The 15,000-nt window shown below is 39.9% G+C and overlaps 1 long non-coding RNA gene across 1 annotated transcript in view; it reads right to left on the reverse strand.

Moving 5' to 3' along the window:
* Positions 1-5,435: 5,435 nt before the first annotated feature.
* LOC143031855 (uncharacterized) overlaps positions 5,436-15,000 on the reverse strand; it is an 18,661-nt gene continuing 9,096 nt past the window's right edge. The window contains exon 2 of the long non-coding RNA XR_012967043.1: positions 5,436-5,667. This is a non-coding gene — a long non-coding RNA (uncharacterized LOC143031855). The remainder of the gene's footprint in view (positions 5,668-15,000) is intronic.

The following is a 15,000-nucleotide window of genomic DNA, read 5'->3' on the forward strand; positions in this document are numbered from 1 at the left end:
TGTTATTTTTTTTTTAATCAACACACGCGGGACCCTATGGGAACTTTTTTTTTATAATTTTAATTAAAACAGTTACCGACGAATATTATCAGACTAAGGACGTTTTGCACTTAAAAAATATTATACGGCGGAATTTATTGGGACGTCTTATTTAAGTTTCTTGTCTAATTTATATACAGCGCACTTGAGCAAAAAGTGGCAACAGACCAACAAGCAGTGAAACGAAGCTAGAAAGAGAGAAAAACAACAAACACCCCCTTGTAGAGACGCCATTCAAACTGGGGGGGAGGGGGGGGGGGGGGAGGGGGTCGGGGGGGGAAGGAGAGGGGGGGGGGTTGGGGTGGGGGGGAGTGGGGGGGGAAGGGTATGTGGTTGGGGGGGTGGCATGTGAGGGTATAGTTTTGGGGGGGGGAGGGGGGTAGCCGGGCGGGGGGGAAATGGGAGGCATGACGTGCAGGGGGGTGCCATTGGAGTAGATAAGGACTAGAGGTTAGATATATCTGTGGTGGTGGTGGTTTAGAGGGGATAGGTGTGAGTTGGTGGGGTGTGGGGTGGGTTGTTGGGATTGGTGGTTTTTTTAAATTAGATTTGGTTGTGGGTTAGGGGGGTAGATGAGTAGATACAGATATATTGGCATGGGATGGGGTGTATGAAGAAAAAGAGATTGGAGGAATGGGTGGTTAAGGGTATATTGATGGGGGGGGTATTGGGAGAGATGTTGGATGAGTATGGGGGTGGATAAAGTATTTAAGGGGGGATGAGTAGGTTTTTGAGAAGTGTCCATTGGGGAAAAGATAATTGGGGGTATGTTTAGGGGGGAATGAAGTTGGGATGTGAAGAGTCCGACTAGACTGTGCTACCCTAGACACTACCCCTTCTACATATATTAATTACAATGCACTGTTTTTTTCTTTTTCTTTTGTTTTATATTGTTTTCCCTATTTTTCTATTGTATTATTTTGTTCAATATGGCAATTCATTGTGGAAATAAAATTATTAGGGTTCTAAATGATTGTTTTGGTATATCTCCTTCAGTGGCGGAATTATTAACGCGGATTTTCGTTTTAACGCGGGGGTTCCCGGTCCCTAACCCCTGCGTAAAACGAGGGTCTACTGTATACTGGTACTAGTCACCGACCTCTCTGCAAGGAGGGAATGTGGACCTGGCTCACTATATACACCGCCAATTTCGACAAAGAATAACACTCCTCTGAAGCTAATGTAAGCAAAACCGGTCAGGAATAAACACTATATTCAGAAAAAGACACATGTTTCCCCCTCTGCCTTTCCCATATATTATATATATATATATATATATATATATAATATATATATACATATATATACATATATATATATATATATATATATATATATACACACATCTGTACAGTACTACCTCTCATTAACAGACTAAAAGGGGGATAACGGTGTACGTTGATGTGAATAATGCGTTGATTTGGAGTGGTTTTTGGGTGGAATAGTGATTGCACAGCACTAAACAACAGCACCAAAAACACCAAAAACACAGCGAAAACACCGCAAACACAGCTAATTAACGTCCGTTAATGAGAGGTCGTACTGTATACATATATATGTATATATGCAAAGTAGACCACTTGGAAAAAGAAACTAACGAAGCCAGAGCGCTTTCGTATATTACATCTTCAGTGCAACAAGTACATAGTGATAGGAATACATAGACATTATATACATGATACAAAGGAACCAGGACAGTTTTGAATAAGCATACCGACCAATTACCCCTAGAGAGTGGAAGGTCATTGTCAATTATCTTACGATGGTCGGGCGACATTAGGTCACATTCGCCAAGGAGAGCGGAAGGTCATTGTCAATTATCTTACGATGGTTCGGAGCGACATCAGGTCACAGTCGCCAAAGAGAGCGGAAGGTCATTGTCAATTATCTTACGATGGTCGGGCGACATCAGGTCACAGTCGCCAAGGGTCACTGTTTCTACTATTTATATAGGGCGACATTAAGTCAATTTGTTGGATTAAATTTTACATGATATTATCTTACTAATTTCTTGACAAATGAAATTATCAAGTTTGTACAAGCCTTTATGTAGGTTGATATTTTGATTACTAGTGGTATGAATCAAACTGCACTCTATTAAATTTCTTGCTATTATGTTGTTGGTATAATAGATTGCCTGGGCATTACCCCAATCAACTGGATGATTATTTAATTCAATATGCTTGAATATACCACTAGAATGATTGCCATCCCTGACATTTTTCTTGTGTTGTTCAATTCTAATGTTTAAGGGTTTGGCAGTTTGACCTTGCGACAGTGTGACCCGCTAAGATAATTGACAGTGACCTTCCGCTCTCTTTGGCGACTGTGGACCTGATGTCGCCCGACCATCGTAAGATAATTGACAATGACCTTCCGCTCTCCTTGGCGAATGTGACCTAATGTCGCCCGACCATCGTAAGATAATTGACAATGACCTTCCGCTCTCTAGGGGGTAATTGGTCGGTATGCTTATTCAAAACTGTCCTGGTTCCTTTGTATCATGTATATAATGTCTATGTATTCCTATCACTATGTACTTGTTGCACTGAAGATGTAATATACGAAAGCGCTCTGCTTCGTTAGTTTCTTTTTTCCAAGTGGTCTACTTTGCATAAGTGAACACACGTACCCGTGTTCTTATTAGCACATATGTACAAATATACATACATACATATATATTATGTATATATATATGAATATATATATACATATATATTGTGTATATATATATCATGTTAAAACCACTGTTGGAGTAGAAAAGACTGGAGATGGGGAATCTATATATTTCAATTGCAAACTGCAAACCTCTTTAGTAGATACAAATAAGAATAGTGAGTGCTACTTAACCCATTCCAACTCCGATGACAAGATGTCTTGTCACTTGGTCAAATAAAACAAAAAATCATAAAACACCAAAATGTTTGATCAAACACCAGAAAAATATGACGTCAATCCTCGCTTCGCTCGCAGCGAAGTGAGGACTGACGTCATATTTTTCTGGTGTTTGATCAAACATTTTGGTGTTTTATGATTTTTTGTTTTATTTGACCAAATGACAAGACATCTTGTCATCGGAGTTGAATGGGTTAAGTAGCACCCCTGACATGACAAAGGGGAACATTGGGAGAGGTCTCTACCCTCGGCTCACTCCGTATGTGAGGTCAGGAGGCAAATGTCTTTTTAATAGGCTGGTGATGAAAAGTCCTGAAATTATATCTGGGAACCATTGCCCCTTTAAAATGTTCATATTAGGCTGATATTTAATTATAGTAAATTCTACCATTTTTCTCCATTTTCTACTCCAACAGTGGTTTTAACGTGTTTGACAAATGTGTGATTACATTTTTCACCTGTAATATATATATATATATATATATATATATATATATATATATATAAATATATAAATATATATATATATATATATATAAATATATATATATATATACATATATATATATATATACATATATATATATATATACATATCATATAAATACTGTATATACTTGTGTATAGGTCGCACTTTTTTAACTAAATATTTTGCCAAAATCAGGGGTGCGACCTATGCACTCGACATTAATGAGGGACAGCACAACTCTGTCACTGAAGTCACAACATTTGGCGATTTCAATGTGACAATGATATGGAATTTCAGTGGTGTTTGCACAATATGCATTGGAAAACTTTTCAAGCCTTTTGTATGCATAAAATATATATATCAAAGGTTCCTACCGACTCGCTGTTTTAAACTGAACTATTGCTGCTAGAAAATCATATATCAATTACAATAAAATCGTAAAATATTCTCTTTTCCAACTCTTTCGTATGTTTTATAGTGTTTATAAGCAATTCGACCTTGACCCTTTGTTTACCGTATGTTACTGTATATGACCTGTTTCACTTGTGGCTGTGTTTCTATACGTGCACAAAATTTATGTTTTTGTAGCATAACGTAACTTCCTGTAATGTAACTTAAAAAACTTGTGATTTTTGCAATAAAAATGTATTATTTTTTGTATACTTCCATTTAGGCCTACTGTTGCTGTTACTACAGTAGATTGCACAGAGATTTAGGCCTAATAACTGCAAACCCTAATCTTGAGTACTGGTAAGAGAAAGAGCTATGAAATATGTTTTAACCCCTTCCATACGGTGCCGCATACGTAGGCGTCATGAGGAAGCAAGTGGATATGCGAGGCTGCCATATCAGCGTCTTGATTATATTTATTGTAGTTGCCCCTGCATGATGACATACTCTCTAAACTGTCTTTAATCACATTTTCTATGGTTATCAAAATTCATGGGTGAGAGAACGATCAATATAAGTGGTGACTATATTTTATGATGCGAGTATTATTACGACACGTCGTACAGCTGGCATTGGCTGCTGCCCGCGAGATTTAAGGCCTGTACTGAAGAGGTTAAGCTGAAAGTGGTGGATTACGCAGAACATGGAAACAGATCTGGAGAAAAGGAGTTTGGGCTTTCAGAAAAGGTAGTGAGGTGATGGAGAAAGCAGAAAGATCAGCTTAACCACTTCCATACAGTGACGCCTATGTAGGTGGCATGAGGAGCAAGTGGGTACTCGATGATGCCGACGTCGCCATCTTGATTATATTTATTGTAGTCGTACCTATGTATCCTCCATTCTCTCTAAACTGGCTTAATCATATTTTCTATGGTTATCAAAATACACGGGTGAAAGAGAACAAACGATTGAGCACTGACTCTATTCTTTATAATGCGATTATGACGCAACATTGCACGTCGGGCAGCTAATGCTGCCAGACATGCGATGTGCCCCGGAGTGATGAGGTTAGAGAAATGCCGAAATCCAAGAGAGCATCAAGGTTTTTAGTATCTCCATACCAAAGTCTTGAAAAAGAATTGTTTGATTGGGTTGTAGACCTTAGAAATAATGGCCTTATTGTGAATTGATTTTTTTTTTTTTTTTTGTCAAGTTGACTATAATGTTTTTTACACAAGTGAATTTGTTTACAATTATAGTTTTAGATACACAACCATTGTTTATGCACATTTGCATTATGCGCAGCGTGACAGTCGGACAATCTACATGTGTTTTGATATTAACATTTTGAGATTAAATTTTTTAAATAAAGGTAAATATCTTATCATTTTTATGTCTGAATGGGTCTTGCAAATCGCCAGATTATAGTGCGACCTATCCGCGGGTCAACCACAAATAACCACTTTGACAACCACAAACTAGTGGTGCGACCTATCCCTTGGTGCAACCTATATGCGAGTATATACGGTACTAGCCAAATTACCCGCATGTTGCTGCGGGTAAATGATGATCATTTTAATTTTGATAGAATTTGTGGAGAAAAGTTACACGTATGAATATAACTCAAGTCATTCATGCCTTGTATCAGATCTTTCAGATTGGCGAGACTGTCTTTGCCTTTGCCTTTGCGCAGAGAGGCGTTCTTTCCTTGCATCACAGCTTTCAGATCGGCGAGACTCTCTTTGCCTTTCCCTTTGCGCAGAGAGCCGTTCTTCCCTCGCATCACTGCTTTCAAACTGACGACGAAGCCTCATCCTTTGAGCTTCTCGATTATTTGCATAACTGGACTTTCTTTTCCGTGGCATAATGGCTGTCTGGAAAAAGTAACAAAAATAAAAAAAATCAATTTGAGGAGGGAGACACCCTTTGAAAATAAAATATATTTATCCAAGTAACCTGTGTTATGGTGAATCTACAGTATATGGTTTTGGGGGAGTTCATGAACAAACAGACAGGTTATAAGGTTTCAGAATATATATGGTTATAGGGGTCTATCTGCAAAAACCTAGGAGTTTGTGAATAATCCCTAACCTAACCATATCCCACCTAAATTTAACCCTTAACCCTAACCAAAATAATTTTTTCAAATTAAATATAGTTATCCAAGTACCTGGAGTGATAGGGTATCAGAAAATATATGGTTATGGGGTATATCTCCAAAACCCTAGGAGTTTGTGAACAAACAGACAGACAAATGAAAGATAGTTATCCAAGTACCTTGGGTTAAGGTTTCAGAATATATATGGTTATAGGGGTCTATCTGCAAAAACCTAGTTCATGAATAATCCCTAACCTAACCATACCCCACCTAACTTTAATTTTTTTTTTTTTTTTAATAAAATATAGTTATCAAAGTACCTGCAGTGATAGGGTATCAGGCTACATATGGTTATGGGGGTCTATCTTCAAAACCCTAAGAGTTCATGAACAGACAGACAAAGGCTACTTTATTATAGTAGATACATATATATATATATATATATATATATATATATATATATATATATATATATATATATATAATAAATTAGTAGCCCCTGTCTGTCTGTCTGTAATGCAAACACTCGACATGCACAAAGGATGAGGCTTTGTCGTCAGTCTGAAAGCTGTGATGCAAGGGAAGAACAACTCTCTGCACAAAGGCAAAGGCAAAGAGAGTCTCACTGATCTGAAAGCTGTGATGCAAGGAAAGAACAAATCTCTGCCCAAAGACAAAGACAGTCTCACCAGTCTGAAAGCTCTGATGGAAGGCATGAACGACTTGAGATTTATTAATACAGGTAGTCGTCAACTTACGACCTATGCGATTTATGACTGATGGACTTTACGACCACGAGAGAGTGCAATAATATTTAACATTTAATAGAGTAATAGAATTGCAATGTTATGCCTGGCAGTGCAGTACAAATACGTTGCACGCCACGAGACGCAAGTACGACAATTTTGGCAGGCTGCCGGCAGCGTCAGCATTTCAGCCAGCTAAATATTCTTTCATTTTGTTTGTTTGAAGTAAAATGTTTCCTAATTTTGCATTGCATTTTGTATTTTTATATATTTTGCAATTAATAAAATGTAACAGTAAAACTTTTTTTTATGCCTAGGCTAGTTTGTTGTCGATAACAATATGTTCAGTACAGTACGTAAACGAAAAGAATGTGTTTTGAAATAACATTTTACCTTATATTTTGTATTTTTATATGTTTTGCAATTAATAAAATGTAACAGTAAAACTTTTTTATGCTTAGTCTGTTGTTGATAACAATATGTTCGGTACAGCATTTTGTATTTTTATGTTTTGCAATTAATAAAATGTAACAGTAAACTTTGTTCATGCTCTGTTGTCGATATTTTTGGTATAGTACGTAAACAAAAAGAATGTGTTTAGAAATAGAAATTTTCCTAATTGTGCCTTGAAATGATTTTAATTTAACAAACAAAAAAGTATTTGTAGGTCAAAGATGACAGGACTTTATTCAGTATGCGTAGGCCTAGGCTGTGTTTAATGAATATTAAAGAACGTAGCTCAAAGATAATACAATTTTATTCAGTATGCATACATTTCCTAAAGAAAGTCTGGTGGTAAAATAATAAAAGTGTTGAAAAATACAGTATCTAATATCATAGGTCAAAGATGATAGGTTTTTATTCAGTATGCTTAGGCCTAAGCTACGTTTCCCAAAGAAAATCAGATAAAATTATAAAAAGGTTAAAAATACTATACAACATAGTTCAAAGATGCTAAGATTATTTCAGTATGTTAAATATAATATACAAAACATATATACAGTAACAAAAATAATATATAAAGGGTAATATATACTGGTGGCAGAGTTTGGGAGAGTATGTGATAGAAGAAAGCTAAAGATAAATGTGGGTAAAAGTAAGGTGATGAGATGTACAAGGGGTGAAAGTGGCAGTAGACTGGAAGTGAACATTAAGGGAGAGCGACTGCAGGAAGTGGATAGTTTTAGATACTTGGGTGCAAGTGTAGCAGGAAAAGGTGGAGTGAAGGTGGAGGTAGAATGTAGATTGAGAGAAGCGAGTAAATGCCTTGGTGGATTAAAGAGTGTAATGAGGAATAGACATTTGGGAATGGATGCGAAGAGGAGACTGTATGAAGGAGTGATTGTGCCAACAGCACTGTATGGGGCAGAAACGTGGAACATAAGAGAAGAAGAGAGAAGGGAGTTTGAATGTGTTTGAGATGAGGTGTCTGAGAAGTATGGTGGGGGTTACTAGGCTGGATAGAGTGAGAAATGAGGAGGTGAGGAGGAGAACAGGGGTGAAAAAGGATTTGGGAGAGAGGGTTGATGAAAGAATATTAGGATGGTTTGGACACATGGAAAGAATGAGTGAAGAAAGACTAGTAAAAGAAGTATGGAAGGCAGATGTGGAGGGAGTGAACATGAGGGGACGTCCTAGGATGAGGTGGATGGATGGGGTGAAGGGAGCTTTGGGGAAGAGGGGAATGTCTGTTGAGGAAGGAAGGGAGAGGACGGAAGACAGAGGTGAGTGAAGAATGGTTGTATATGGATGATGATGTGATTGCATGAGGAGGAATGGGCAGGGGGGTGGGGTAGTATGCGTGAGTAAATTTTGACGCAGCCCGAAGGGATTTCTCCCCGTCCTCTCCTTATATGCAAGGGGGGACGGAGAGGGGGGGTCGCCGATTAAATGAAGCGGCCTTGCTGTGGATGTGCTGTGTCTTACGACACTGCTTCTGACCCAGGGCGGTGGGCAGGGTGCAGGGATGACCCGTCATCCAGGAGGTGCTCAGATGAGAGGGAGGGTGGGAGGGGTGTGGAGTGTATTTAGGGATGAAATGGGTGGGAGTGTTTTTATGCCTTTCCCTTTTTGGCTACCTCCCTTGTAAGGAGGAAAAAGCCTTGGTATATGTATGTATATATATAAAATCCGACTTGCGTCCAGATCGACTTACGACCTGTCTGTCGGAACCGAACTCAGTCGTAAGTCGACGACTACTTGTATGTGTAACTTTTCTCCACAAATTCTATCCAAATTAAAATGATCATCATTTGCCAGCAGCAACACACAGGTAATTTGGCTAGTATATATATATATATATATATTAGACAAATTACCCGCACATTCCTGTGGGCAAATGATGATCATTTAAATTTTGATAGAATTTGTGAAGAAAAGTTACATGTATCAATATAAGTCATGGAAAAGGCAACAAAAATAGAATGTTAAGAAAGAAAGAAAAAAAAAATCAACTTGAGGATGGAGACACCCTTTGGAAATAAAATATACTTATCCAAGTAGCCTGGGTTATGGTGAATATATATGGTTTTGGGAGGAGTTCGTGAACAAACAGAGGCTACTACTTTATTATATTAGATACAAATGATAGTTATCCAACTACCTTGGGTTATAAGGTTTCAGAATATATATGGTTATAGGGGTCTATCTGCAACAACCTAGAAGTTCGTGAATAATCTCTAATCTAACCATACCCCACCTAACTTTAACCCTTAACCCTGACCAATTTTTTTCTTTTTTTTTTTTTCTTTATGAAATATAGTTATCCAAGTACCTGGATAGATTTAAATGAGTGTATAGAGGGTTTAGGAAGAAATGTCAATGTAATAGTACTGGGAGACCTTAATGCTAGGGTGGGAAATGGTCCAATCGATGGAGTGGTTGGGAAGTGTGGAGTTCCAGGAAAGAATCGTAGTGGAGAGTTGATGGTGGAAATGTGTCTAGAAAGAAAGTTGATGATAGCAAATACAGTGTTTCGGAAGAAAGTCAAGCATAAGTACACATGGGAGAGGGTGGTGGAGGGAAGGGTGGTAGATAGAGCGCTAATGGATTATGTAGTGGTAAATAGGATTATGATAGGAAGAGTTAAGGATGTACATGTGCTAAGGGAAGAGGGTGGGGGAATATCAGATCATTTTTTGGTGGAAGGCAAGCTGAGAGTGGAGGATAGATGGAGAAGGAGGAAAGGGACAAAAGGTAGGGAGGTTCTTAGAGTGAACTCCTTGAATGAAAAGGAAAAGGAGAAGGAGTACGAAAAGAAGCTGAAGGAGGAGTGGGAGGGAGTAAAGGATAGAGCAGAGATGGGTGTGGAGGAGGAATGGGGATGGTTCAAGGAGGGAGTCTTAAAGTGTGCAAGGATGGTGTGTGGAACAAGAAGGACAGGGGGAAATAGAAGAAAGGGTAGTGAGTGGTGGGATGAGGAAACAAAGAAGGTTGTAGAAGAGAAGAAGCGAGCTTTCACAGATTGGTTACAAAAGAGGACAGGGGAGTCATATGAGACGTACAAAGAAAAGAAAGGAGAAGTAAAGCAAAAGGTAAAGGAGGCAAAGAGGAGAGCAGATGTGAAATGGGGTAGGAGTATGACAGAAAATTTTGAAAGTAATAAAAAGATGTTTTGGAAAGAAATTAAGAGAGGAAGAGGAGGCGAATCAAGTAGGGAAGAAAAGGTAAAAGGTACAGATGGAGAGATGATAATGGAAGAGATGGCAGTGAGGGGAAGATGGGCAGAATATTTTAGGGAGTTGCTGAATGTGAAGGAAGATAGGGAAGGAAAGATAGCTGCAGTGGGAAATGCGAAGAAAATGAGAGTGATGAGTGAGGAAAATGGAGGAGAAATAAGGAAGGATGAGGTGAAGGCAGTTGTAAAGATGATGAAAGCAGGTAAGGCACCTGGTCTGGATGGATGTCATGCAGAATGTCTGAAAAAGGGAGGTTCAGTGATGGTGGACTGGTTGGTGAGATTATTTAATGTTTGCTGGAGAGAGGGTAAAGTACCGGAGGACTGGAGTAGTGCCTGTATAGTTCCTCTTTACAAGGGAAAAGGGGACAAGTGTGAATGTAGTAATTTCAGAGGGATTAGCCTGTTGAGTGTAGTAGGGAAGGCTTATGGGAGGATCTTAATTGAGAGGATTAGGAGAGGAACAGGAGTAATTGGTGAGGAACAGTGTGGATTTAGGACAGGTAGAGGTTGTGTAGATCAGATCTTTGTGGTAAGACAGATATGTGAGAAAGCTATAGGAAAGGGGAAGGATGTTTTTTGGGTTTTTATGGATCTGGAAAAAGCTTATGATAGGGTAGACAGAAAGGCACTGTGGGAGGTTATGCAGATTTATGGGATAGGAGGAAAGCTTTTGGGAGCTGTCAAGAGTTTTTATGAGAGTAGTAGAGCATGTGCTAGGATTAGAAATGGAGAGAGTGAGTGGTTTGAAGTAAAGGTGGGACTTCGTCAAGGATGCGTTATGTCGCCCTGGCTGTTCAACTTATATATGGATGGAGTGGTGCGAGAGGTGAATGCTAGGGTAGTGAGTCAGGGATTGGAGATGGTTAAAGAAAATGGAGAAAAGTGGGAGGTGAGCCAGCTGTTGTTTGTGGACGACACTGCGCTTGTGGCAGGGTCAGAGGAGGGATTGAGGAAGCTGGTGGCAGAGTTTGGGAGAGTATGTGATAGAAGAAAGCTAAAGATAAATGTGGGTAAAAGTAAGGTGATGAGATGTACAAGGGGTGAAAGTGGCAGTAGACTGGAAGTGAACATTAAGGGAGAGCGACTGCAGGAAGTGGATAGTTTTAGATACTTGGGTGTAAGTGTAGCAGGAAAAGGTGGAGTGAAGGTGGAGGTAGAATGTAGATTGAGAGAAGCGAGTAAATGCCTTGGTGGATTAAAGAGTGTAATGAGGAATAGACATTTGGGAATGGATGCGAAGAGGAGACTGTATGAAGGAGTGATTGTGCCAACAGCACTGTATGGGGCAGAAACGTGGAACATAAGAGAAGAAGAGAGAAGGAGTTTGAATGTGTTTGAGATGAGGTGTCTGAGAAGTATGGTGGGGGTTACTAGGCTGGATAGAGTGAGAAATGAGGAGGTGAGGAGGAGAACAGGGGTAAAAAAGGATTTGGGAGATAGGGTTGATGAAAGAATATTAGGATGGTTTGGACACATGGAAAGAATGAGTGAAGAAAGACTAGTAAAAGAGGTATGGAAGGCAGATGTGGAGGGAGTGAACATGAGGGGACGTCCTAGGATGAGGTGGATGGATGGGGTGAAGGGGGCTTTGGGGAAGAGGGGAATGTCTGTTGAGGAAGGAAGGGAGAGGACGGAAGACAGAGGTGAGTGGAGAATGGTTGTATATAGATGATGTTGTGACTGCATGAGGAGGAATGGGCGGGGGGTGGGGGGTGGGGTAGTATGTGTAAGTAAATTTTGACGCAGCCCGAAGGGATTTCTCCCCGTCCTCGCCTTATATGCAAAGGGGGACGGAGAGGGGGGGTCGCCGATTAAATGAAGCGGCCTTGCTGTGGATGTGCTGCTGTCTTGCGACACTGCTTCTGACCCAGGGCGGTGGGCAGGGTGCAGGGATGACCCGTCATCCAGGAGGTGCTCAGATGAGAGGAAGGGTGGGAGGGGTGTGGAGGGTATTTAGGGATGAAATGGGTGGGAGTGTTTTTATGCCTTTCCCTTTTTGGCTACCTCCCTTGGAAGGGGGAAAAAGCCTTGGTATATGTATGTATGTGTAAGTACCTGGTATGATAGGGTATCAGAATATATATGGTTATGGGGGTATGTCTCCAAAACCCTAGGAGTTTATGAACAAACAGGCAGACAAATAGAAGATAGTTATCCAAGTACCTTGGGTTATAAGATTTCAGAATATATGCGGTTATAGTGGTCTATCTGCAAAAACCTAGGAGTTCATGAATAACCCCTAACCTAACAATACCCCCACCTAAATTTAACCCTTAACCCTAACCAAAATCATTTTATTTTAATGAAATATAGTTATCCAAGTACCAGGAGTGATAGGGTATCAGAATATATATGGTTATGGGGGTATATCTCCAAAACCCTAGGAGTTTATGAACAAACAGGCAGACAAATGAAAGATAGTTATCCAAATACCTTGGGTTATAAAGTTTCATAATATATAAGGTTATAGGGGTCTATCCGCAAAAACCTAGTTCTTGAATAATCCCTAACCTAACCATACCGCACCTGACTTTAACCCTTAACCCTATCCAGATTTATTTATTTATTTATTTATTTATTTATTTATTTATTTATTTATTTTTTTTTTTTTTATTAAATACAGTTGTCCAAATACCTGGAGTGATAGGGTAATCAGAATATATATGGTTATGGAGGTCTATCTCCAAAACCCTAGGAGGAGTTTGTGAACAGACAGAGGCTACTACTTTATTAAAGTAGATATATATATATATATATATATATACATATATATATATATATATAAAATAATAAAAAGAATGTATACATACATATACCAAAGGCTTTTTTCCCCCTTACACAGGGGATGGCCAAAAAGAAAAAGGCATAGAAACCACTCCCATCCATTCCATCCCCTCCACCCTCTTCCCTCCCTCCTATCTTGGCACCTCCTGGATGATAGGTCATCCCTGCATCCTGTCCACTGTCCTGGGTCAGAAGCAGTGATGCAAGACACAGCATATCCACAGCAAAGCCACTTCATTAATTCGACAACCCTCCCTCTCCGTCCCCTCATGCAGAAAAGAAGATGAGGAAAAATCCCTTCGGGCTGCATCAAATTATTTCTCATACATACTTCTTCACCCCCCATCCCCCGCCCACTCCCCCTCATGTATTACAGCATCATCCATACACAATCCTTCTTCATTCACCCCTATCTTCTATCACCCCGTCCTTCCTCAACAGACATTCCTCTCTATTGTAATGCCCCTTTTACCCCATCCATCCATCTCATCCTAGGATACCCCCCCTCATATTCACTCCTTCCACCTCTGCCTTCCACATCTCTTTTACTAATCTTTCTTCACTCATTCTTTCCATGTGTCCAAACCATCCTAATACTCTTTCATCAACCCTATCTCCCAACTCCCTTTCCACCCCTGTTCTCCTCCTCATCTCCTCATTTCTCACTCTATCCAGCCTAGTAACCCCAATCTACTTCTCAGACATTTCATCTCAAACACATTTAAACTCCTCTCTTATGTTCCATGTTTCTGCCCCATACAGTGTTGTAAGCACAATCACTCCTTCATACAATCTCCTCTTAGCATACATTCCCAGATGTCTATTTCTCTTTACACTTTTTAATCCGCCAAGGCATTTACTCGCTTCTCTCAATCTACATTCTAGCACCACCCCCACTCCTCCCTTCCCTGTCACATTCGCACCCAAGTATCTAAAACTATCCACTTCCTCCAGTCTCTCTCCCTTAGTGCTCAGTTCCACCCTGCTGTCACTCTCTCCCCTTGTATATCTCATCACCTTACTTTTGCCCACATTTATCTTCAGTCTCCTTCTTTCACACACCTTCTCAAACTCTGTCACTAACTTCCTCAATCCTTCCTCTGATCTTGCTACAAGCGATGTCATCAGCAAACAACAACTGGCTAATTTCCCACTTTTCTCCATTTTCTTTAGCCATCTCCAACCCCCTACCCACTACCCTTGCATTCACCTCTCACACCACCCCATCCATGCATAGACTGAACAGCCAGGGCAACACAACACATCCCTGACCAAGTCCCACCTTTACCTCAAACCACTCACTCTCTCCATTTCTAATCCTAACACAAGCTCTACTACTCTCGTAAAAACTCTTGACTGCTCTTAACAGCTTTCCTCCTATCCCATATATCTGCAGTACCTCCCACAGTGCCTTCCTGTCTACCCAATTGTAAGCCATTTCCAAATCCATAAAAGCCCAAAATACATCCTTACCTTTTCCTATAGCTTTCTCACATATTTGTCTTACCACAAAGATCTGATCTACATAACCCCTACCTGTCCTAAAACCACACTGTTCCTCACCAATTACTCCCTCTGTTCCTCTCCTAATCCTCTCAATCAAGACCCTCCCATAAGCCTTCTCAACTATACTCAACAAGCTGATCCCTCTGTAACTACTACACTCACACTTGTCCCCCTTTCCCTTGTAAAGCGGAACAATACAGGCACTCCTCCAGTCCTCTGGCACTCTACCCTCTTTTAAACAAACATTAAATAACCTCACCATCCAGTCCACCATCACTGTACCTCGTTTCTTCAAACATTCTACATGGCATTCATCCAACCCAGGTGCCTTACCTGCTCTCATCATCTTAACAGCTACTTTCACTTCATCCTTCCCTATTTCTCCTCAATTTTC

Source organism: Oratosquilla oratoria, chromosome 12, assembly GCF_046742065.1.
Source record: "Oratosquilla oratoria isolate Oo_2021 chromosome 12, ASM4674206v1, whole genome shotgun sequence".
In the NCBI taxonomy this organism is placed as follows: domain Eukaryota; kingdom Metazoa; phylum Arthropoda; class Malacostraca; order Stomatopoda; family Squillidae; genus Oratosquilla; species Oratosquilla oratoria.